The sequence below is a fragment of the Leucoraja erinacea genome, chromosome 4, assembly GCF_028641065.1.
Source record: "Leucoraja erinacea ecotype New England chromosome 4, Leri_hhj_1, whole genome shotgun sequence".
Classification (NCBI taxonomy): domain Eukaryota; kingdom Metazoa; phylum Chordata; class Chondrichthyes; order Rajiformes; family Rajidae; genus Leucoraja; species Leucoraja erinaceus.
Window position 1 is genome coordinate 12,608,861 of NC_073380.1, and position 23,625 is coordinate 12,632,485.

General features: G+C 48.1%; 1 protein-coding gene and 1 non-coding gene across 2 annotated transcripts in view; both read left to right on the forward strand.

The window, feature by feature from the left end:
• Nucleotides 1-23,625, forward strand: part of si:dkey-22o22.2 (neural-cadherin) — a 354,455-nt gene that overhangs the window by 92,766 nt on the left and 238,064 nt on the right.
• trnan-guu (transfer RNA asparagine (anticodon GUU)) lies at nt 17,925-17,998 on the forward strand. The gene has a single exon. It is a non-coding gene; the product is annotated as a tRNA-Asn (tRNA).

Sequence of the window (23,625 nt, forward strand, 5' to 3'; positions counted from 1 at the left end):
GATAGGAGAAAGAAGGGTCTCGACACAAAACGTCTCCCATTCCTTCTCTCCAGAGATGCTGCCTGTCCCGCTGAGTTACTCCAGCTTTTTGTGTCTATCTTCGGAGAGATTGGCAGTGTCGTCGGGGTGATCCAGATCATTTCCACATGTAGCAAAAGACGTACGAACATGAAACATAAATAATTTGTTTGTCAAGTATGGGTCCATCACCAATTTTCCGGTATCTGTTGGTCTGGCCTCCTTCAATCTTCTTCTTCTTGCGTATGGCGTGCACAGCCTAAAGTTGCAAGTCAACTTGTTCTATTTGATCTATATGTTTGTACACGTCGGGTTGATTGCATTAGTCGAAACAGGGTGGACCACGTGAAGGTTGCAATCTCCCACCCCTCCTTCAATCTGAAAAAAATGGTTAGTTGACGTTTCGGGTCAAGACCCTTAAATCCTCTTCAGACCTTCTAGATGAGGTAGTTGAGGTCGGGTCCCAACCCGAAACATCACCTATTCATTTTCTCCAAAGAAAATCTGCACGCCCCGCTGAGCTACTCCAGCAATTTGTGTCTTATATTGAATGTAAACCGGCAACAGCAGTTCCTTCCTGCACATACTGTCTCACCCGTTGAGTTACTCCAGCACTTTGCGTCTATCTTTGGTATAAACCAGCATCTGCAGTTCCTCGTTATTACATAGTGAAAGAGATACGGTTCACACGGCTAACAATGGCCTGTTTCCTTTATCATCCTTTCATTCATTTGTTCTAAACCTCTCTACATCACCATCTATATCTCTCGTGTCACTTTCCCCAGTCTGAAGAAGGGTCTCGACTACAAACGTCACCCATTCCTTTTCCCCCGAGATGCTGCTTGGTTACTCCAGTACTTTGTGTCTATCTTTGGTATAAACCAGCATCCACAGTTCCTTGTTATTATATAGTATTAATTCCTGGGATGGCAGGACTGACATATGATGAAAGAATGGGTCGACTGGGCTAGTATTCACTGGAATTTGGAAGGATGAGAGGAGATCTTGTGGAAACATATAAAATTCTTAAAGGATTGGACAGATTAGATGCAGGAAAAATGTTCCAGATGTTGGGGGAGTCCAGAACCAGGGGTCACACAGTTTAAGGATAAGGGGTGGGCCATTTAGGACTGAGATGAGGAGAAACCTTTTCACCCAGAGAGTTGTGAATCTGTGGAAATTTCTGCCACAGAAGGCAGTGGAAGCCAATTCACTGGATGTTTTCAAGAGAGAGTTAGATATAATTCGTAAGGCTAATGGAATCAAAGGATTTGGGGAAAAAGCAGGAACGGGGTACTGATTTTGGATGACCAGCCATGATGGCGGTGCTGTATCGAAGGGCCGAATGGCCTACTACAGCACCTATTTTCTAAGTTTCTATGTTTAGTGAAAGAGACAATAGACAATAGGTGCAGGAGGAGGCCATTTGGCCCTTCGAACCAGCACCGCCATTCAATGTGACCAACCATGGCTGATCATCCCCAATCAGTACCCCGTTCCTGCCTTCCCCCCATATCCCCCAACTCCGCCATCTTCAAGACATGAGGTTCAGAGATGGGGCTGGCGTGCTGGAATAGGTAACATTCCTAACATTAACAGCTTGCAAGGATGTGAATTGTACATAATTGGGACGGAACGGAGCTGAATATTTATTCCAAGCCTTCCTGGGTGTTGGAGAATTTGACGTTAATTGAAGTAATGAAAGCAGCTTTTCTTCTCAGCAGAGAAGTCTAACTAATAATACTGTAATGTATCAGAGAGACGCAGTAAATGTTTTTCTGAACTCAGTGGCATACATATTCAGTTGCTGCAACACTGCCAACCTTTCCTCCGGTGCTAATTTGAAGCGACCAGCAGTCAGTCCTAATCCTATGTCTGTTTAATGAAGATAAATTGTGCAACATTCATTTCCTTCTTCCCCGCCTGCACCCCTTTGTCTCATTCCCTCCCAAAATGCATGCACTCACACACACACACACACACACACACACACACACACACACACACACACACACACACACACACACACACACACACGCACACACGCACACACGCACACACGCGCACACACACACACACACACACACGCACACACGCACACACACACACACACACACACACGCACACACACACACACACACGCACACACACACTCGCACACATACACACACACACACACACACACACACACACACATATACACACACACACGCACTCACACGCACACTCGCACACACACTCGCACACGCACACACACACACACTCACATGCATGCACACACACTTACGCACGCACACTAACACACACACACATACACACTCACATGCATGCACACACACTTACGCACTCACACTCACACACACACACATACATACTCACATGCATACTCACACACATACACACACGTACACTCACACACACTCACACATACACTCACTCACACACATACACACGCACATGCACACGCATATGCACACGCACATGCACATGCACACGCACATGTACACACATACACAGACATGCACATGCACTCACACACACGCACACTCACACACTCGTGACCTGCGTGGGTTTTCTCTGGGTGCTCCCGTTTCCCCCCACACTCCAAAGCCAAACAGGTTTGTAGGTTAATTGGCTTTAGTAAAATTATAAATTGTTCCTGGTGTGCGTGGGATAGTGTTGGTGCGTGGGAATGAATGGTCAGCGCAGAGTCGATGGGCCGAAGGGCCTGTTTCCGTGCTGCATCTCTAAATGAACTAAACCCTGCTGGACTGGCACTTTGTTTGCCGTGAGTATTGATTACTTAAGCAACTCGTGTTCTAAGACATTGCTGTTAGTGGGAAGCAGACTAATAGAGTGCAGATGCATATGACTGCAGGCATAAAACGAGGCCAACCCCATATCTACATTTTATCCGCGACCATCTGCTAAGATTGCCTTCAGATATACTTGGGGAAAATATGTGTTAGTTATTCCTTGTTGCTCGCAACTCTCAATGTATTATTAATATTGCCAATATGCCACCAGGATACTGGCATGGAGTTGGCGCAGTGGCGCAGCGGTAGAGTTGCTACCTCCCAGCGCCTGAGACCCGGGTTTCGATCCTGACCACGGGTGCTGTCTTTGTACGGCGTTTGTACGTTCTCCCCGCGCGGCTTTTCTCCGGGTGCTCCGGTTCGCGCCCGCATCCCAAAGACGTGCAGGTGTGTAGGTTAATTTGGTTTTGGTAAAATTGTAAATTGTCCTTAGTGTGTGTGTAGGATAGTATGGGGTGATCGCTGGTCAGCACGGACTCGGCTGGGCCGAAGGGCCTGTTTCCGCGCTGTATCACTAAAGACTAAAAAGTCTTCTATCATTGTTGTTTTGTGGAACAGATTTTATTTTAAACATACTAATTAATATGAAATCAGGCCCAGAGGCATTGGTTTGTTCGTCAGCAACTTCAAACATTCCCTCCAGAAGCTATTCTCTGTCATAATTTTTCAGTCATATCAAACAAAATCGTCTTCTGCTGAACCAAACTACTTATGATCCCACTGTAGGTTCAGTGGCGTGATCGCTACGTCTTATAATTAATAGAAGCCTTACAGTTAATGGATGAGTTGTTCTGCCCAGTTATGTCGAGAATTAACATAGAAAGCACTGGAACAGGCCCTTCAGCCCACTATCTCCATGCAGATCATTTAGAGATACAGCGCGGAAACGGGCCCTTCGGCCCATCGAGTCCGTGCCGACCAGCAATCCCCGCACACTAACACTGCCTTACACACGCCAGGGTCAAATTTTACATTCATACCAAGCCAATTGATCCACAAACCTGCACGTCTTTGCAGTGTGGGAGGATCTTGGAGAAAACCCACGCAGGTCACGGGGAGAACGGGCAAACTCCGTACAGACAGCACCCGTAGTCGGGATCGAACCTGGGTCTGTGGCACTGTAATATGCTGAGATGGCGGGACTGCCATATGCTGAGGGAATGGAGCGGCTGGGCTTGTATATTCTGGAATTTTAGAAGGATGAGAAGGGATCTTATCGAAACATATAAGATTATTAAGGGTTTGGACACGCTAGAGGCAGGAAACATGTTCCCGATGTTGGGGGAGTCCAGAACCAGGAGCCACAGTTTAAGAATAAGGAGCAAGCCATTTAGAACGGAGCCGAGGAAACACTTCTTCACACAGAGAGTTGTGAGTCTGTGGAATTCTCTGCCTCAGTGGGCGGTGGAGGCCGGTTCTCTACACTACCCACTATCTACACTCTGACAAAGATTTGAACTCCACTTCGAATAGTGAAAGGCTTGGACAGAGAGGATGTGGATCGGATGCTTCCACTAGTACGGGAGAGTCCAGGACCAGAGGCCATAGCCTCAGAATTAAAGAACGTTTCTTTATGAAGGAGATGAGGAGAAATTTATTCAGTCAGAGGGTGGTGAATCTGTGGAATTCTTTGCCACAGAAGGCTGTGGAGGCCAAGTCAGTGGATATTTTTAAGGCAGATTCTTGTGTTGGAAGGAACTGCAGATGCTGGTTTAAACTGGAGGTAGACACAAAAAGCTGGAGTAACTCAGTGGGACAGACAGTATCTATGGATAGATTCTTGATCAGTACAGGTGTCAGATGTTATGGGGAGAAGGCAGGAGAATGGGGTTAGGGAGGGAGAGATAGATCAGCCACGATTGAATGGCGGAGTAGACTTGAGGGGCCGAATGGCCTAATTCTCCTCCTATCACTTCTGAACATGAACTTGACCCATTAAAGGAAATGAGTCTGAAGAAGGGTCCTGACCTGAAACCTGGCCTATCCATGTTCTCCAGAGATGCTGCCTGAAATGCTGAGTTACTCTAAAACTTTGTGTCTTTTGTTTGTAAACCAGCATCTGCAGTTCCTTGTTTCTCCATGTAACTGCATAGTCAGGGAGTCGCACCACACAGAATCAGGCCCTTCGACCCATCGAGTGTATGCCAACCAAGATGGCCCATCTAAGGTCCCTTGTTGCCAGGGTCCGGAGGGCAAGGAGCACCGCCACTCCACCTAGTGTCCGTTGGGGGAAGAGCGACTCAGCGGGTGCGGCAGCATCTATGGAGCGATGGAAATAGGCAACGTTTCGGGCCGAAACCCTTCTTCAGACTGATGCAGGGTGGTGGGGGGGGGGGGGGGGGGGGGGGGGGGGGGGATGAAGAAAGGAAGAGGAGGAACCCGAGGGCTGAGAGAGAGCTGAGGAGACAGAAAGGGCTACTGGAAATTGGAGAAGTCAATGTTCATACCGCTAGGGTGCAGACTGCCCAAGCGGAATATGAGGTGCTGTTCCCCCAGTTTCCGGTGTTGCTCACTCTGGCAATGGAGGAGGCCCAGGACAGAAAGGTCGGATTCGGAATGGGAGGGCGAGTTGTAGTGCTGAGCCACCGGGAGATCAGGTTGGTTAATGTGGACCGAGCACCTCATATTCCGCATGGGCAGTCTGCATCCCGGTGGCCTGAACATTGACTTCTCCAATTTCCAGTAGCCCTTGCTGTCTCCTCCCCTTCTCAGCTCTCCCTCAGCCCTCTGGCTCCACCTCTTCCTTTCTTCTCCCCCCACCCCCCACCCTGCATGGGGGGGGGGGGGGGGGGGGGGGGGGGGGGGGGGGGGGGGGGGGGGGGGGGGGGGGGGGCAGGCTGAAGAAGGGTTTTGGCCTGAAACGTTGCCTATTTCCTTCGCTCCATAGATGCTGCCGCACCCGCTGAGTCTCTCCAGCAATTTTGTCTACCTTCGATTATCCAGCATCTGCTGTTCCTTCTTGAGTAGTTATGTTGTATATTTGTAAGGATTGGAACTTAGCTATTTGGAAATTTAGTGTGAATAATTTGGTGATTTTGTACAATGGTGGTGTGTGTGTGTCACCATGGTTTTGTTTTGTTTCGTGAGCATAATTAAATTAAATATTTTTGATACAAAGAAAAAAAAAAGATGGCCCATCTAAGCTAGTCCCATTTGCCCCGCATGTTAAACCTATCCCATCTATGTACCTGCCCGCGTCTTTTAAATGCTGTGATAATATCTGCCTCAACTGCCTCCTCTGGCAGCTCGTCCATATAGACAATAGACAATAGACAATAAGTGCAGGAGTAGGCCATTCGGCCCTTCGAGCCAGCACCGCCATTCAATGTGATCATGGCTGATCATCCACAATTAGTTCCCCGTTCCTGCCTTCTCCCCATATCCCCTGACTCCGCTATCTTCAAGAGCCCTCCCCAGCACTCTCTTGAAAGTATCCAGAGAACCGGCCTCCACTGCCCTTTGAGGCAGAGAATTCCACAGACTCACAACTCTCTGTGAGAAAAAGTGTTTCCTCATCTCCATCCCCTTATTCTTAAACTGCAGTGGAGAATACACTACGGCTTGGTTTTGGAAAAGTTTAGAAGGATATGGAGCAAATGAAGGGATGCGGGACTAGTATAGATGAGGCATCTTGGTTGGCATGGGCAAGTTGGGCTGAAGGACCTGTTTCTATGCTTTATGCCTCTATAACAGCGTGTATGCTGACTGCTTAAAACTGTATTTAAACATGTTGATCACCGTATTTAAACGGGAGTCTGGAGAAGAGTTCCGACCCGAAACGTCACCTGTTCCTTTCCTCCAGAGATGCTGCCCGACCCGCTGAGTTCCCCCGGCTTCTAGTTTCTTCCAACAGTTGGGACAGCGAATTGTAATTTTCCACATGTTTGAGAACGCCTGCACATTTATATTAAAAAAAAATATTGGGGTCGTTTAGTGCAAGGTTGCAAACTCCTTTTTAGATTCAGGGATGATTGAACAGCCCTTTGTCCAGTTGCTTGAGTGGAAAATCAATTTGATGGTTGTGAGCCACCTTGTGAGTTTGCTTCAGAGATCCAGCAGGGACTGGGAATGGGATTAGTCTGAATAGTTGAACAAGAAACTGTCTTTTCACACAGCAGGAAGGCTTTAGGCCTGTTAGACTCCCTTTCATCCCAAGTTTTTTAAATGCCCATTTTGCAAAATACACGTCATCTCCAAGGTTTTTGCTTGATCGATGTTGATAAGCATTTACAAGCACAGCTCACAAAAGAATTCAGTGTTGATGTTACAGCGGGAGGGGGGGGAGGGGGGGGGGGGGGGGGGGGGGTTCGCTTACTTTTCCCACGGGACACACACTGGATCAAAACACGATGGAACAGTTTGCCGTGAAATTCGACCAAAGTGACGACCACAATAGATCGCAGTGAAGAGCTCTCCACGGCTTGGTTTGGTAACGAGCTCCATCCACCAGACCGTCCACCAAGAAAACGGCGGCGAATTGCGGACGCAGCCCAGACCATGGCGCAAACCGACCTCCCTTCCGTTGACTCCGTCTACACCTCACGCTGCCCCGGCAAGGCCAGCAGCGTAACCAAGGATGAGTCGCCCACCCTGGCCGCTCCCTCTTCACCCCTCTCCCATCAGGCAAGAGTTACTGAAGTGTGAAAACGCACAGCTCCAGATTCAGGGACAGTTTCTCCACAGCTGTTATCAGGCAACTGAACCATCCTCCCACAACCAGAGAACAGTCCTGAACTACTATCTACCTTAATGGTGACCCTCGGACTATCTTTAATCGGGCTTTGTGGGTTTTACCTTGCACTAAACGTTATTCCCTTATCAAGTATCTATACACTGTAAATGGCTCTATTGGCCTAATTCTGCTCCTATCACTTAAGGCCTTATGATCTTATAATGAAAGTAGTAGTTAACAGGGCAAACCATGGGTTCAGTTTCAGTTTAGTTTATTGTCACATGTACCGAGGTACAGTGAAAAGCTTTTGTTGCCTGCTATCCAGTCAGCGGAAAGACAATACATGATTAGAATTGAGCCATTCGCAGTGTACAGGAACTTATGAACTTATAATTGCAATTGAAAATGTAAATTTAGAAACTTTTTTTTTCAATTACATTTACATTGAAAATTATTCCATGAAAATACGGTGAAAGTTAATTGCACATTTTATCATGCATGAAACATTGAAAAAAAGGACACAGACTGCTGGAGTGACTCAGCAGGTCAGGCAGCATCTCTGGAGGACATGGATGGGTGAAGGTTTAGGTAGGGACTATTCTTCAGTCTCAGTATGAAAGTTATGAACTAAATTCAACTGAACGGGAGATGGATACAAAATGCTGGAGTAACACAGCGGGACTGGCTGTCACAGTCTGCCCTCTCCACATTCTCATCCACTTCACCTCCCAGTACTTTCCCACCGGTCCCTTCTTCTCCTCACCTGCCACTCCCCTCTCATCAGCCTAACTCTCCTCACCTGTTGCACTCAGTTGCCTCTGATCACTAATTAACCCGGTATATAGACTCTCCTCACCATTCACACAGTGCCAGATTGTTCTCAGCGTTCATGCAAGACTCTCCAGTGATTTCCCGACTTCCTACACGGATTCGAACCTGCCTGCCCCTGACCATTCCGTCCTGTCGTCTTCCCGGATAGCACCTCAGCCTTCTGTCCCCGACCACGGCCTTCGTCCCGTACCTCCTGGTTTCTGTCTGCCTCTCTCCTGGGCTGTTTGGTGTATCCCTGCAACGGCTCCTCGACTACGTCTCCTGCCTGCCCCTCTTCGGAACCCTCGCTCAATCCTGAGCCTCTGTGTGAGTACGGTGTACCCATTCCTGTGTTACTACTCTGTGTTACAGCATCGTAATAAGGTTCATTACCAATTAAACCTGCCTGATTCTGTGCTGCTATTGGGTCCAAGCTATACCCGTTACGCAGGCAGCATCCCTGGCGAGAAGGAATTGGTGACGTTTCGGGTTGAGACCCTTCTTCAGACTTGAACTTCACCCATTCCTTCTCTCCAGAGATACTGCCTGTCCCGCTGAGTTACTCCAGCATTTTGTGTCTATCTTCGGTTTAAACCAGCATCTGCAGTTCCTTCCTAAACCCCGTTTTAACACGTTCTTCTTCTTATCAAGTCCACACACAAGATTAGAAGTTGTTCAGCTGAACACACATCGCGGCATCTGCATGCAATGGTGTCTGTCTTGTCAGTTCGTGTGCATGGTGATGGAAACGGGAGCCGCGACGTGAACTCTCTTTCCTTCACCCCTTCACACGTTGAAAAAGGGTATTTTCACTCACAGACCCTGCGACATTTTCAAAGCTGGGTATGTCCTTGAGAATACTCGGCTCTTACTCACTGGGGGAGTTCAAACACGCTATGAAGTGTCAGAACTCAACTGCTGTGAGTTTTGGCTGAGGACTCAGATGAATGGGTGATTTGATCTCACATTCATATGGAATGTCAGCTTCCACCGTAACATTCCCTCCATTGGGATGAAACAGACATTGGAATGATTTGGACAAACACATCTGCTGCCCTGTCCTACACCGGGGACAAGAAGATCGTTCTTGGTTCTTGGGTCCTCCAAAATATTCCAACTGGAATTTAAACTGGAGGTGGTGAAGGGAGGGATTAAGCCAGAAAGGATATAAAGAACACACACTATAGAATTTAACATAAAACATCCCCAAACAGCAGAATCAAAGTTTCCCACTGTGTGGGAAGGCACCAAAGTCAGTCTCTCCCTCCACTGTTCCTCGTGGTCAGGGCCTCCCCATGCCCTCCGCAGTTGCAACTACGGGCGACCCGATGTCCAGGACCGCTCGCCGGGGTGATACAAGTCCGACGTCGGGGCTGCGGGACGTCCTCAGCGGCATGGACACCAGAGTCGGCCCCCTCCTACAGGAATCGGCGGCTTCCAAAGTCCGTAGGCCGCGCCGGGTGGAGACCGCCGCTGCAGACCCTCTGCAAGGCGCCCTAGGACTCCACGATGCCGTTCAGCGCCGCCCGCGTTGGAAGCTCTCTGCACCAGAGCTCCACGATGTTGGAGCAGCGGCCCAATGCTCCGGAGCTCCAAAGGGCGACCCGGGTAGGTATCGCCCGCTCCGCGGTGACTCCAGCGCTGCGTCCCCGCTGTAGCAGCCCCGGTCCCCGGCAGGAAAGGCCGCTCTGATCCAGCTGGTAGGCCACGAGGTGGGGGGCGAGGCCGCGACTCGGAGAAATAGTCGCATCCCTGCCAGGAAGAGACTGGGAAACGGTTTCCCCCTTACCCTGCCCCCCTCCCCCACATAGAAATGTAAAAGTTTCCCCCAACACAAAACTTTAGACTAACTAAAAATAAAAAAAAGATTGAAATACAGACTGGCTGTAGGTAGAGGCTGCTGCAGTGTTCACTGTATTGTATTCAAGAGCGAGTTAAGGGCCTGTCCCATTTTCACAACCTAATTCACAACCTTTTTTACTCGTGGCCATTTTTCATCATGGTAGAAAAACACCCCGACCTACTTGATGCCACGTGTACCTACGACCAGCATCACGGCCTGCTACGACTGCGTGACAACCATGCTGCGAGTATGAGTCAAGGGCAAACTCCACAGAGGTCGTGAAAGTGGGACAGGCCCTTTAGATTTAGTTCTTAGGGTTAACGGAATCAAGGGATATGGGGAGAAAGCAAGAAAAGGGTACTGATTGTGGATGATCAGCCATGATCGTATTGAATGGCGGTGCTGGCTCAAAGGGCTGTAAGGCCTACTCCTGCACCTATTTTCTATGTTTCTATGTCTCTGGAGTTACACAGTGTGGAAACCGGCCCTTCGGCCCAACTTGCCCACACAGTGCCAACATGTCCCATCATCCTGCGTTCGGCCAATATCCCCCTAAACCTGTCCTATCCATGTAGCTAACTTGAAATACATGGTCACGCATTCCTGTGAAGGTAGTTTTTAACACCTCTGCAACATTTAGAAGTCGGGAGGTCATGTTGGGAGGTCATATAAGACATGGTGAGGCCGCATTTGCAGTCTTGTGTTCAGTTCTGGGCACCGTGTTACAGGACAGATGTTGTCAAGCTGGAAAGGGAGCCGAGGAGATTTACGAGGATGTTGCCGGGACTAGAGGGTGTGAGCTGTAGGGAGAGGTTGAGTAGGCTGAGATTCCATTCCTTGGAGCGCAGGAGGATGAGGGGAGATCTTATATAGGTGAACAAAATCATGAGAGGAATAGATCGAGTCTCTTGCCCAGAGTAAGGGAATTGAGAACCAGAGGTCGTAGGTTTAAGGTGAAGGGGCAAAGATTTAATAGGAACATGGGAGGTAACTTTTTCACCGAAGGGTGGTGGGTGTCTGGAACGAGCTGTCAGAGGAGGTAGTTGAAGCAGGGACTATCCCAACGTTTAAGAAAGATACATGGATACGACAGGTTTTGAGGGATATGGACCAAACGCAGGCTAGTAGGACTAGTGTAGCTGGGACATGTTGGTCGGTGTGGGCAAGTTGGGCTGAAGGGCCTGTTTTCACACTGCATCACTCTATAACTTAAGATGCTGGTTTACTCCAAAGATAGACACAAAATGCTGGAGTAACTCAGTGGGACAGGCAGCATCTCTGGAGAGAAGGAATGGGTGACGTTTCGGTTTAAGACTGTAGAAGGTTATTGACCCGAAACATCACCCATTCCTTCTCTCCAGAGGGGCTGCCTGTCCCGCTGAGTTACACCAACGTTTTGTGTCTATTTTCTACCTGTTCTTTACTTTGTTTCCTGACTGCAACAAGAATTAGAGGAACAAACGTGCCGGGAAATTGCAGACGGCTGCAGGTCAAATAAGGTTGTTGTAGTAGAGGATTTAAACTTTCCCAATATAGACTGGGAAAATCATAGCGTGAAGGGTTTAGATGGGGTGCAATTCCTCAAAAGTGTTCAGGAGAGTTTTCTTAGACAGTATGTGGAGGCCCCCACACGTGAGATGGCAACGCTGGATCTAGTATTGGGAAATTGGGAAGGGCAAGTTAATGAAGTGTGTGTGGAGGAGCCTTTTGGGAACAGTGACCACAGTTCGATTAGGTTTAAGAGAGTAATGCCCCTGTCCCACTTAGGAAACCTGAACGGAAACCTCTGTATTTACCAAGGAGAAAGACAGTAGCACGGAAGAAATTGGAGCAGTCACTGGAAGTGGCTTGAGAGCAGTCAGTGTTACCGTCGAAGAAGTATTGAAAGTACTATTGTGTTTGAAGGTAGGCAAATTTCCGGGGCCTGATCTGATATATCTGAGGACATTGTGGGAAACTAGAGAGGAATTTTGACTTCAGTAAGACGTTGAACAAGGTTCCGCATGGCAGGCTGCTCTGGAAGGTTGGATCGCATGGGATCCAAGGCTGAATCGATAGCAACTTGGCTCCAAGGAAGGAATTGGAGGGTAATAGTGGAAGGTTGCTTCTCGGACTGGAGGCCTGTGACTAGTGGTGTGCCTCAGGGTTCAGTGCTGGGCCCGTTACTGTTTGTCATCTACATCAATGATTTGGATGAGAACAAGCAGGGCAAGATTAGCAAGTTTGCTGATGATATGAAAGTGAGTGGTTTTGCAGATAGTGAAGATGGTTGTGAATGATTGCAGCAGGATCTGGATCGATTGGCCAGGTGGGCTGAGGAATGGTTGATGGAATTTAATACAGAGAAGTGTGAGGTGTTGCATTTTGGGACGTTGAACTAGGGCAGGACATTGTAGAGCAGAGGGGTCTAGGAGTGCAGGTACATGGTTCCTTGAAGGTCAAGTTGCAGGTAGATAAGGCGGTCAAAAAGGCTTTTGCCACTTTGGCCTTCATCAGTAAGAGTATTGAGTATAGAAGTTGGGAGGTCATGTTGCAGTTGTATAAGACGTTGGTGACACCGCATTTAGAATATTGTGTTCATTTCTGGGCACCACGTTATAGGAAATATATTGTCAAGCTTGAAAGGGTTCAGAAAAGACATGAGGATGTTACCAGGACTAGAGGGTGTGAGCTAAAGGGGAAGGTTGAGTAGGCTGGGTCTCTATTCCATAGAGCGCAGGAGGATGAGGGGTGATCTTTCAGAGGAGTACAAAATCATGAGAGGAATAGATCGGATAGATGCACAAAGTCACTCGCCCAGAGTAGGTGAATCGAGGACCAGAGGACATAAGTTCAAGGTGGAGGGGAAAAGATTTAATAGGAATCTGAGGGGTAACCTTTTCATACAAGTGGTGGTGGGTGTATAGAACAAGCTGCCAGAGGAGGTAGTTGAGGCTGGGACTATCCCAACGTTTAAGAAACAGGTGCATAGTTTGGAGGGATATGGGCCAAAAGCGGGCAGGTGGGACTAGTGTAGAGTTGGCCGGTGTGGGCAAGTTGGGCCGAAGGGCCTGTTTCCACGCTGTATCACCCTGTGACTTTAAGATCAGAAAATTGCCATGAAACAACTCGCAGAAAAAATAAATTAAAAAGCATGACGCTTTTAAATCTCGTCAACGCTTTCCATGTTGACTTTATTGGCCGTTGAATTTTAAAATTGATTTGCCACCTCCAGGTGAAAACGCTGCTGTTTTGTAATCTCCTGCCTGGGAATCCGCCATCTGAATAATAATAATAATGCCGACGAGATTGTGTGGACTGTGAGTCGGGAGAAGAATATTATTAAATTGCTCAGTACAGCGTATGGTGCTTGCAGGGCCTGTGGGGAACTGTAATCACTTCTAACTAAAAAAAAAAAAATGTTTGTTTTTAAGCATCTTAGCATTTTAAGCATAATAATGTGAGCAATTTTGGGCTCCGTATCTGAGGAAGGATTTTTGGTTTTGAGATACAGCGCGGAATCAAGCCCTTCGGCCCATCGGGTCCGCACCGGCCAGCGATCCCCGCGCACATTAACACTACTCTACACACACTAGGTTCCATTTTAGTTTTATACCAAGACAAATAACCTACAAACCTATACGTCTTCGGAGTGTGGGAGGAAAACAAAGATCTCAGAGAAAACCCACGCGGTCACGGGGAGAACGTGCAAACTCCATACAGACAAGCACCCGTGGTCAGGATCGAACCCGGGTCTCTGGCACTGTAAGGTAGGAGCTCTACTGCTGAGCCACCATGCATATAACCATATAACCATATAACAATTACAGCACGGAAACAGGCCATCTCGGCCCTACAAGTCCGTGCCGAACAAATTTTTTTCCCCTTAGTCCCACCTGCCTGCACTCATACCATAACCCTCCATTCCCTTCTCATCCATATGCTTATCCAATTTATTTTTAAATGATACCAATGAACCTGCCTCCACCACTTCCACTGGAAGCTCATTCCACACCGCTACCACTCTCTGAGTAAAGCATATGCTGGCTCTGGAGAGGGTCCAGAGGAGGTTTACAAGAACAATCCCAGGAATGAGTGGGTCAGCCACTTCTTCTTTCGTTTCGATCTTCCGCTTATCAAATGTTGACGTCACTGTCATCGTCCGTCCTGAAAGGGCCGCACGTTTCCAGCGACAATCAGAGGGAGCAGTCACTTGGTGGCATTTATCGGCACTGGGCCTGTACTCACTGGAGTTTAGAAGAATGAGAGGGGACCTTATTGAAGCATACAGAATAGTGAAAGGCTTGGATTGGGTGGGTGTGGAGAGGATGTTTCCACTAGTGGGAGAGTCTAGGACTAGAGGTCATGGCCTCAGAATTAAAGGATGTTCTTTTAGGAAGGAGATGAGGAGAAATTTCTTTAGTCGGAGGGAGGTGAATCCATGGATTTCTTTGCCACAGAAGGCTGTGGAGGCCAAGCAAGTGGATATTTTTTAAGGCCGAGATAGATAGATTCTTGATTAGTACGGGTGTCGGAGGTTATGGGGAGAAGGCAGGAGAATGGGGTTGGGTGGTAGATCGACCATGATTGATTGGCGGAGTAAACTTGATGGGCCGAATGGCCTAATTCTACTCCTATCACTTATGATAGTCATAGAGTGATACAGTGTGGAAACAGGGCCTTCGGCCCAACTCGCCCACACCGGCCAACAATGTCCCAGCTACACTTGCCTGCGTTTGGTCCATATCCCTCCAAACGTGTCCTATCCATGTACCTGGCTAACTGATTCTCAAATGATGACATTGTGCATCTACCTGTATTACTCTCATGATTTTCTACTCGTCTGTCTTGTAAGCATTCTGCCGTGTAGGATTCATTGATATTTATTGATCCTTATATTTATTGATATTCAGATTGGCCAAGAATTCTGGTAATATTGAATACAACCATTGCGATTATTATCTTAGCAGAGCAAGGTTGTTTTAACTGAGTACATAAAACCAAGAGTGGAGAAACTCAGCTGGCGAGGCAGCATCTGTGGAGCGAAGGAATAGGTGACCTTTCGGGTCGAGACTCCATATTCCTTCGCTCCATCTATTCCTTCGCTCCAGAGATGCTGCCTCGCCCACTGAGTTTCTCCAGCATTTTTGTCAGCCTTCAATTTCTCCAGCATCTGCAATTCTTTCTTAAACATGGAACCAAGAGGTTATTTTGTGTAGGAGTGAGTTGTATTGGTGGGTGATTTTCTTTATAATTATGATATTCATTGCACTCAAAGAAAAAAATCACACTTTGGTCCACTAATGTAATGTGCCGTGATTATATGCGTTGGGTATAGTTGTCTTGGGCAATGATTCTGAATGAGATTGAGTTTATGCTCAACCCAAGCCGATAGTTAATAATGCAGTAATGCTCTGTTTCTCTGGCCCCACGCTGCGGGAGGCAATTTATACTGCTATTGAGCCCAGCTGAGCTCTCAATAATCCACTGGGGGTGGTATGATAGACTTTTGGTTGAGGCTTTCAAATCGATTGTTGGATAGAGGAGTGTTACAGCGTGGAAACAGTCCCTTTTGACCCAACTTGCCCACACAGACCAACAAGCCCCATCGACACTAGTCCCACTTGCCTGTTTTTGGCCCCCATCCCTCCAAAACTTCCTTATCCATCTAGCTGTCCAAATGTTTCTTAAACGTTGCGGTAGTAATTGCCTCAACCACCTCCTCCGGCAGCTCGTTCCATATACGTTGGTGCAGCGGCAGAGTTGCTGCCTCACAGCGCCAGAGACCCGGGTTCGATCCCGACTACGGGTGCTGTCTGTACGGAGTTTGTACGTTCTCCCCGTCACCTGCGTGGGTTTTCTCCGGGAGCTCCAGTTTCCTTCCACACTCCAAAGACGTACAGGTTTGTAGACTAATTGGCTTTGGTATAAGTGTAAATTGTCCTTGGTGCGTGTAGGGTAGCGTTAGTGTGCGGGGATCGCTGGTCGGTGCAGACTCGGTCGGCCGAATGGCCTGTTTCTGCACTGTATCTCTAAACTAAACTAAACTAAACTAAATTAAAACTCAACTCAACACCCTTTGTGTCAAAAAGTTACCCCTCGGGCTCCTGTTAAATCTTTCCCTCCGCTCACCGTAGTCCTAGCAGTTCTCCAGGGATGCTGTCTGATCCACTGGAGTTACTCTGCACTTTGTGTCTGAAAAAGACCCTTTAGTCAGACTGCTGCGTTGAAATTGCAATTGCACAGATGTCTAAATGAACAACTTGCTCCTTAGATCTCTGCAACCCATCCCCGGGTGTGTTTGGCGTCACTTAAAAACATTGTCTCAAAAATATTCCTTTTGAATCACAATTGCCATAGAGTCATGAAGGCATTCAGCATGGAAACAGGCCCAACTTGCCCACACCGACCAACAAGCCCCATCTACACTAGTCGTGGGCAGTCACGGTGGCGCAGCGGTAGAGTTGCTGCCTTACAGCAAAATGCAGCGCCGGAGACTGGGGTTCGATCCTGACTACAGGTCCTGTCTGTACGGAGTTTGTACCGTCTCCCCGTGATCTGTGTCGGTTTCCTCCGGGTGCTCCGGTTTCCTCCCACACTCCAATGACGTACAAGTTTGCAGGTTAATTGGCTTCTGTAAATTGTCCCTGGTGTAGGATAGAACCAGTGCATCGGGAGTGCTGGTCAGAGCGGACACGGTGGGCCGAAGGGCCTGTTCACTCTTTATCTGTAAATCTAAATGTTGTTATGGTATCTATCTCAACTACCTCAGGCAACTTGTTCCATATACCCAACACAAGGGCTGCCAAATAAGGGACAAAAGGTCCAAATACGGGGCAGATTCCCGACAGCAATTCGTTGACCGACTCGGCCGTGGCTGGGTGAATGATGAGTTGGCCCGGGTGCTGGACTGCACACAAAGCCCAGCCCGCGGGCCAGCTGAGGAGTTTTGGCCCGGCACCCCATCCAACTTGTGAACCGATGATCGGCCATGAGAAGGAGGGGTGGTGGAGTCGGCGGTAAGCGAAGGTCCAAGTGCCACAGCTGGCCGGGCTGCCCACCGACGGGGCCACGGGCGAGGTGCTGCTGCTGCTGCACTCCATGGGCTGCACTACGTCGGGACGGGTGAGGCGGGGCCGAACGCAGCGCTCAGACCCGACAGTCCCCTCGACCCGAGTAGTAGCGGTCAAATACAGGACAAGGGCGGTCCCGTACGGGACAAACCAATTTAGCCCCATATACGGGATGTCCCGGCTAATACGGGTCAGTTGGCAACCCTACCCACCAGCCTCTGTGTGAAAATGTTGCCCCTCAGATTCCTATTAAATCTTGCCCATCACCCCTTAAAAATATGTGCTCTTGTTTTTGATTCCCCTATCCTGGATGAAATAGTCTGTGCATAGTCTATCTATTCCCTTCATGATTTATACACCTCTAAATGATACTCCTCAGCCTCCTGCACTCCAAGGAATAAAATTCTAGGCTCTCCCTATAGCTCAAGCCCTCAAGTCCCAGCCACATTCCTTCTCTCGCCCGCTGAGTTTCTCCAGCATTTTTGGTCCACCTTCGATTGTTCCAGCATCTGCAGTTCTTTCTGAAACAACATCCTCAATAAATCTTCCTTGCAAAAGGACAACTGTAAGACAAAATCTTTCCTTGCTCGAATTTTAGAATGAGATTGGAAGTGTATTCATAAGTGATAGGGCCATAAATGAGGCCAATTGTCTACACAGCCATTCAATCATGGCTGATCCATACAAACATGGAAACATAGAAAAATAGGTCGGTCTCTGTGGCGCAATCGGTTAGCGCGTTCGGCTGTTAACCGAAAGGTTGGTGGTTCGAACCCACCCAGGGACGGGCGTCTGCTTTAATGCATTTCGTTGTCTCTGTACTGTACACTGACAATGACAATTAAAATTTAATCTGAATCTGAAATGGGTGTAAGAGGAGGCCATTCGGCCTTTCGAGCCAGACCCCCATTCATTGTGATCACGGCTGATCGTCCCCAATCAATAACCCGTTCCTGCCTTCTCCCCATATCCCTTACTGCCACTGGCCCCTAGAGCTCTATCTAACTTTCTCTTAAATCCATCCAGTGACTTGGCCTCCACTGCCCTCTGTGGCAGGGAATTCCACAAATTCACATCTCTCTGGGTGAAAAAGTTTTTTCTCAACTCAGTCCTAAATGGCCTCCCCTTTATTCTAAAACTGTGGCCCCTGGTTCTGGACTCGCCCAACATTGGGAACATTTTTCCTGCATCTAGCTTGTCCAGTCCTTTTATAATTTTATATGTTTCTATAAGATTCCCCCTCATCCTTAAAAAACTCCAGTGAATACAAGCCTAGTCTTTTCAATCTTCCCCTCTCAACCGTGTTCAGTTCAGTGTAGAAATGTAGCACGTAAACAGGCCCTTCGGCCCACCGGGTCTGTGCCAACCAGCACACTAGCACCATCCTACACACTAGGGTCAATTTACAATTACAGCAAAGCCAATTAGTCTACAAACCTGTACGGCTTTGGCGTGTGGGAAGAAACCGGAGCTCCTGGAGAAAACCCACGCAGTCACAGGGAGAGTGTACAAACACCATATGGACAGGCAATAGACAATAGGTGCAGGAGTAGGCCATTCTGCCCTTCGACCCAGCACCGCCATTCAATGTGATCATGGCTGATCATCCACAATCAGTACCCCGTTCTTGCCGTCTCCCCATATCCCCTGACTCCGCTGCCTTTAAGAGCCCTATCTAGCTCACTCTTGAAAGCAGAGATGTCAGGATCGAACCTGGGCCTCTGTCTCTGCGATGCAGGAACTCTACTGCTGCGCCATCGTACTGCCCCCAGCCCCCCCCTTCATTCTCCTGCCTTCACACTATAATCCCTGACACCCGTACTAGTCAAAAATCTAACTATCTCTGCCTTAAAAATATCCACTGACTTGGCCTCCACAGCCCTCTGTGGCAATGAGTTCCACAGATTTGTCACCCTAAGGGGTCTTTTTCTTTTCTCTGGCTCTGGAAGGGGATGTTGTTTGGTGCCTTGTGAGTTAATTCTCCAAGTGGTCTGGGTGCATGTGTGCAGAGTCCCGCCACTGGCGATTATATACTGTATCAGGGTTACAGTGCAGGTCACCGGAGGCCGTCATTTTTCAAAAAGCTGTCATCACGCTGTCTGGCTCCAGAGGAGATGAAAACTAAGTGGGTTGGATTCTGGAAGAAAGGTCTGGCCTCTCCCAGCACCAAATACCTCTCAAGTAACACATCACACGATGCCTCGTAACAAGCCACTGGCTCATGGTTACAGCTTGTTACGGTCTAAGATTATTTGCAAGGAGATAGAAACAAAGCGCTGGAGCAACTCAGCGGGACGGGCAACACATGGGGGGAAAAGAACTGCAGATGCCGGTTTCAATCGAAGGTAGACACAAACTGCCGCAGTAACTCAGCGGGACAGACAGAATCTCTGGAGGAAAAAGGGTGGGTGACATTTCGGGCGACTTCTGTCTCTGCTACCTACTCCGGAAGCTTGTTCCATACACCCCCCATCTTTTGTGAGAAAACGTTTCCCTTTGGATTACTATTAATTCTTTTCCTCTTCACATTGAACATATGTTCTCTAGTCCTCGATTCCCCTACTCTGGGTAAGAGACTCTGCGCATCTACCTCCATCTCCGCCTTATAAAGCTATTGAATTTCTATAGTGTTTTATTCTGGTTACAAATAACGGATTGGATGTGTTCAATTACTGAAAGCAAGAATAAATGATGGTACATTTTAATGACTTGGATGGAGAAAAGAATTTTACAGGCTTGTTTTACTTGTATTTTCAATGTGACAATGTGCTTGAATATTTTGTTTAAGAAGGAACTGCAGATGCTGGAACAATCGAAGATAGACAAAAATGCTAGTGAAACTCAGCGGGTGAGGCAGCATCTGTGGAGCGAAGGAATGGGTGACGTTTCAGGTCGAGAATGAAGAAGGGTCAAGTCTGAAGAAGGGTTAAGTCTGAATAAGGGTCTCGACCCGAAACGTCACCCATTCCTTCGCTCCATGATGCTGCCTCACCTGCTGAGTTTCTCCACATGCTTGAGTTTGTCTACGAGCTTGAATATGGTAATTCTGTCAGCACTCAGCCACACATAGTTATAGAGCGATACAGTGTGGAAACAGGCCCTTCAGCCCAACGCCCACACCGGCCAACATGTCCCAGCTACACTCGTCCCACCTGCCTGCGTTTGGTCCATATCCCTCCAAACCTGTCCTATCCATGTACCCGTCTAACTGTTTCTTAAACGTTGGGATAGTCCCAGGCCTCAACTACCTCCTCCGGCAGCTTGTTCCATATGCCCATATGTAAAAAAGATACCCCTCAGTTACCTAATAAACCCTTCCCCCTTCACCTTAAACCTATGATTATATACCCCTTCCCCCCGTTCCTGCTATTAAACTTTGACTTGGCCGACTAATCTTTAACGCGTAAGCATAAAATATTTTCTGTTCCCTTACAAATCGTTTCACGCTTGATTAGGTGTGTGTGACCTCCTATACGAAACCTTCTGATCATTGCAGAAACTGTCGATCTCTATTTATTACGTGATAACGCTCTGTGATATTGGAAGTCTCATTATTTTACCGTTAACCTTCCGGCCTCCATTTCTCAAGTTTTATCTTCACAAGCCCTTGTTGATAATTACATTCACTCAACTGAGGGAATATCTCAGTGAAACGAACTCTGTACGTACCAGTATTTTTCTATTGCTTTTGTAAACTTGCTACAATAGATTTTAATAGAAGGCCCACAGACTATTTGTTGTTACATTTAGTTTAGTATTAGTTTAGAGATACAGCGTGGAAACTAGGCCTTTCAGCCCACCCAGCCCGACCAGTGACACTATCACTAACTTCTTGATTAGTACGGGTGTCAGAGGTTATGTTCCCGATGTTGGGGATGCCATTCAATGTGATCATGGCTGATCATCCCCAATCAGTACCCCGTTCCTGCCTTCTCCCCATATCCCCTGACTCCGCTATTTTCAAGAGCCCTATCTCGCTCGCTCTTGAAAGCATCCGCAGAACCCGCCTCCACCGCCCTCTGAGGCAGAGAATTCCACAGACTCGCCACTCTCTGTGAGAAAAAGCGTTTCCTCATCTGCGTTCTAAATGACTTGCCACTTATTCTTAAACTGTGGCCCCTGGTTCTGGATTCCCCCAACATTGGGAACACCTGCTTCTAGTGTGTCCAAACCCTTAATAATCTTATATGTTTCAATAAGATTCCCTCTCATCCTTCTAAACTCCAGAGTGTACAAGCCCAGCCGCTCCATTCTCTCAGCATATGACAGTCCCGCCATCCCAGGAATTAATCTTGTAAACCTACGCTGCACTCCCTCAATAGCAAGAATGTCCTTCCTCAAATTGGGGGACCAAAACTGCACACCATACCTCGGGTGTGGTCGCACTAGGGCCCTGTACAACTGCAGAAGGACCTCTTTGAGGTCTTCTCCGAGATCTTCGGTTTCCTCCCACACTCCAAAGACGTACGGGTAGGTAGGTAAATTGGCTTGGTAAATGTAAAAAATATTGTCCCTAGTGGGTGTAGGATAGTGTTAATATGCGGGAGCCGCTGGTCGGCGCGGACCCAATGGGCCGAAGGGCCTGTTTCCGCGCTCTATCTTTAAACTAAACTAAACTAAACCACCTCTTATCTGGCTGGACATATGATGGCGGGATAAAGGGCCTGTCCCACTTGGTGATATTTTCGGCGACTGTCGGTAGCATGGACTGATGTATCAGGTGACCGAAACATTCGCGGCGTGATGACGTTTCGACGCGCGGTGTTTTTTCAAGTGTCGCAACATTTTTCTCGTCGCCGCTGGATTTTGAAATGTTCAAAATCTTTCGGCGGGCCTGATACGTCCGTCAATGACACCGGCAGTCGCCGAAAAATTCGCCAAGTGGGGACAGGCCCTTTAAAATACTTCCCTCTGCCTGCACGTACTCCATGTTCCTCCACTCCCTGCATGTCCATGTGCCTTCCTAAAGTCACTTAAATGCTACTGTTGTGTCCACCACAGCTACCATGTTCCAGGCACTCACTACCCGCTGTGTCAAATACTTGCCCCATACACCTGGCACGAGCTGCCAGTGGAGGTAGTTGAGGCAGTAGGTACTATAAACAGCATTCAAGAGAGACCTGGACAGGTACATGGATATGGGTAGGATTTCCAACTGTCCCGTATTAGCGGGACATCCCGTATATTGGGATAAATTGGTTTGGTCCCGTACGGGGACCGCCTTTGTCCCATATTTGACCGCTACTACTCGGGTCGAGGAAACTGTCGGGTCGGAGAGCGCCGCATCCGCCCCTGCCCTCGCCCATCCGGACGTAGTGCAGCCCATGGAGTGTGACATCGCACGCAAGGTTCAGCGCCCGTGCCAAAAATCCTCAACTGGCCTGCCGGCTGGGCTTTGTGTGCAGTCCAGCACCCAGGCTAACTCATCATTCACCCACCCACGGCCAAGTCGGTCAACGAATTGCCGTTGGGAATTTGTCCCGTATTTTGACCTTTTGTCCCTTATTTGGGAATTTTGAAAGTGGCAGCCCTAGATTGGGACAAACACGGGCAACTTAAACGAGCTTAGAAGGTGCATCTTTTAGTTTTTAGTTTCAGAGATACAGCACGGGAAACAGGCCTTTCGGCCCACCGTATATCCATGCCGACCCGTGATCCCAGTGCATTAACGCTATCCTACACACACACACACACACACACCACACACACACACACACACACACACACACACACACACACACACACACACACACACCCACACCACACACACACACACACACACGAGGGATGATTTACACTTGTACCAAGCCAATTAACCTACAAACCTGCACGTCTTTGTAGTGTGGGAGGAAACCGAAGATCTCGGGAGAAAAACCACGCGGGGTCACGGGGAGAACGTACAAACTCCCGTACAGACAGCGCCCGAAGTCAGGATCAAACCCGGGGTCTCCGGCGCTGTGAGGCAGCAACTCTACCGCTGCGCCCACCGTGCAAAACAAGAAATGTAATTGTACCTAGGTACATGACAATAAAGTATCATCATTATATCATCTTTCATCTCTTGGAGAAAAGAAATAGGTGATATGTGTCGGACAGATGCTGGTTTAAATCGAAGATAGGCCCATATATGCTGGACAGACAGGATCTCTGGACCAGAGAATGGGTATGTTTTAGGCGGAAACTACCCTCTATATTCAGGACTTGAAGTTCGGGGATGAAGTTGGGTTCACATTTCCTGTTTAAGAATGTTCGTGACCCGCTGAGTACTCCGCATTTTGGGTCTCCCGTTAGTGTTAATTGCTGAACTTTAACGAGGGCTGTTTTTGAGAATTTAGCATTCGGAAGGGATTGCGAGGGTAAATTCCAATGATGCAGACATATTCCTTCAGATTAAAATTAATGGAGCATAAGGCA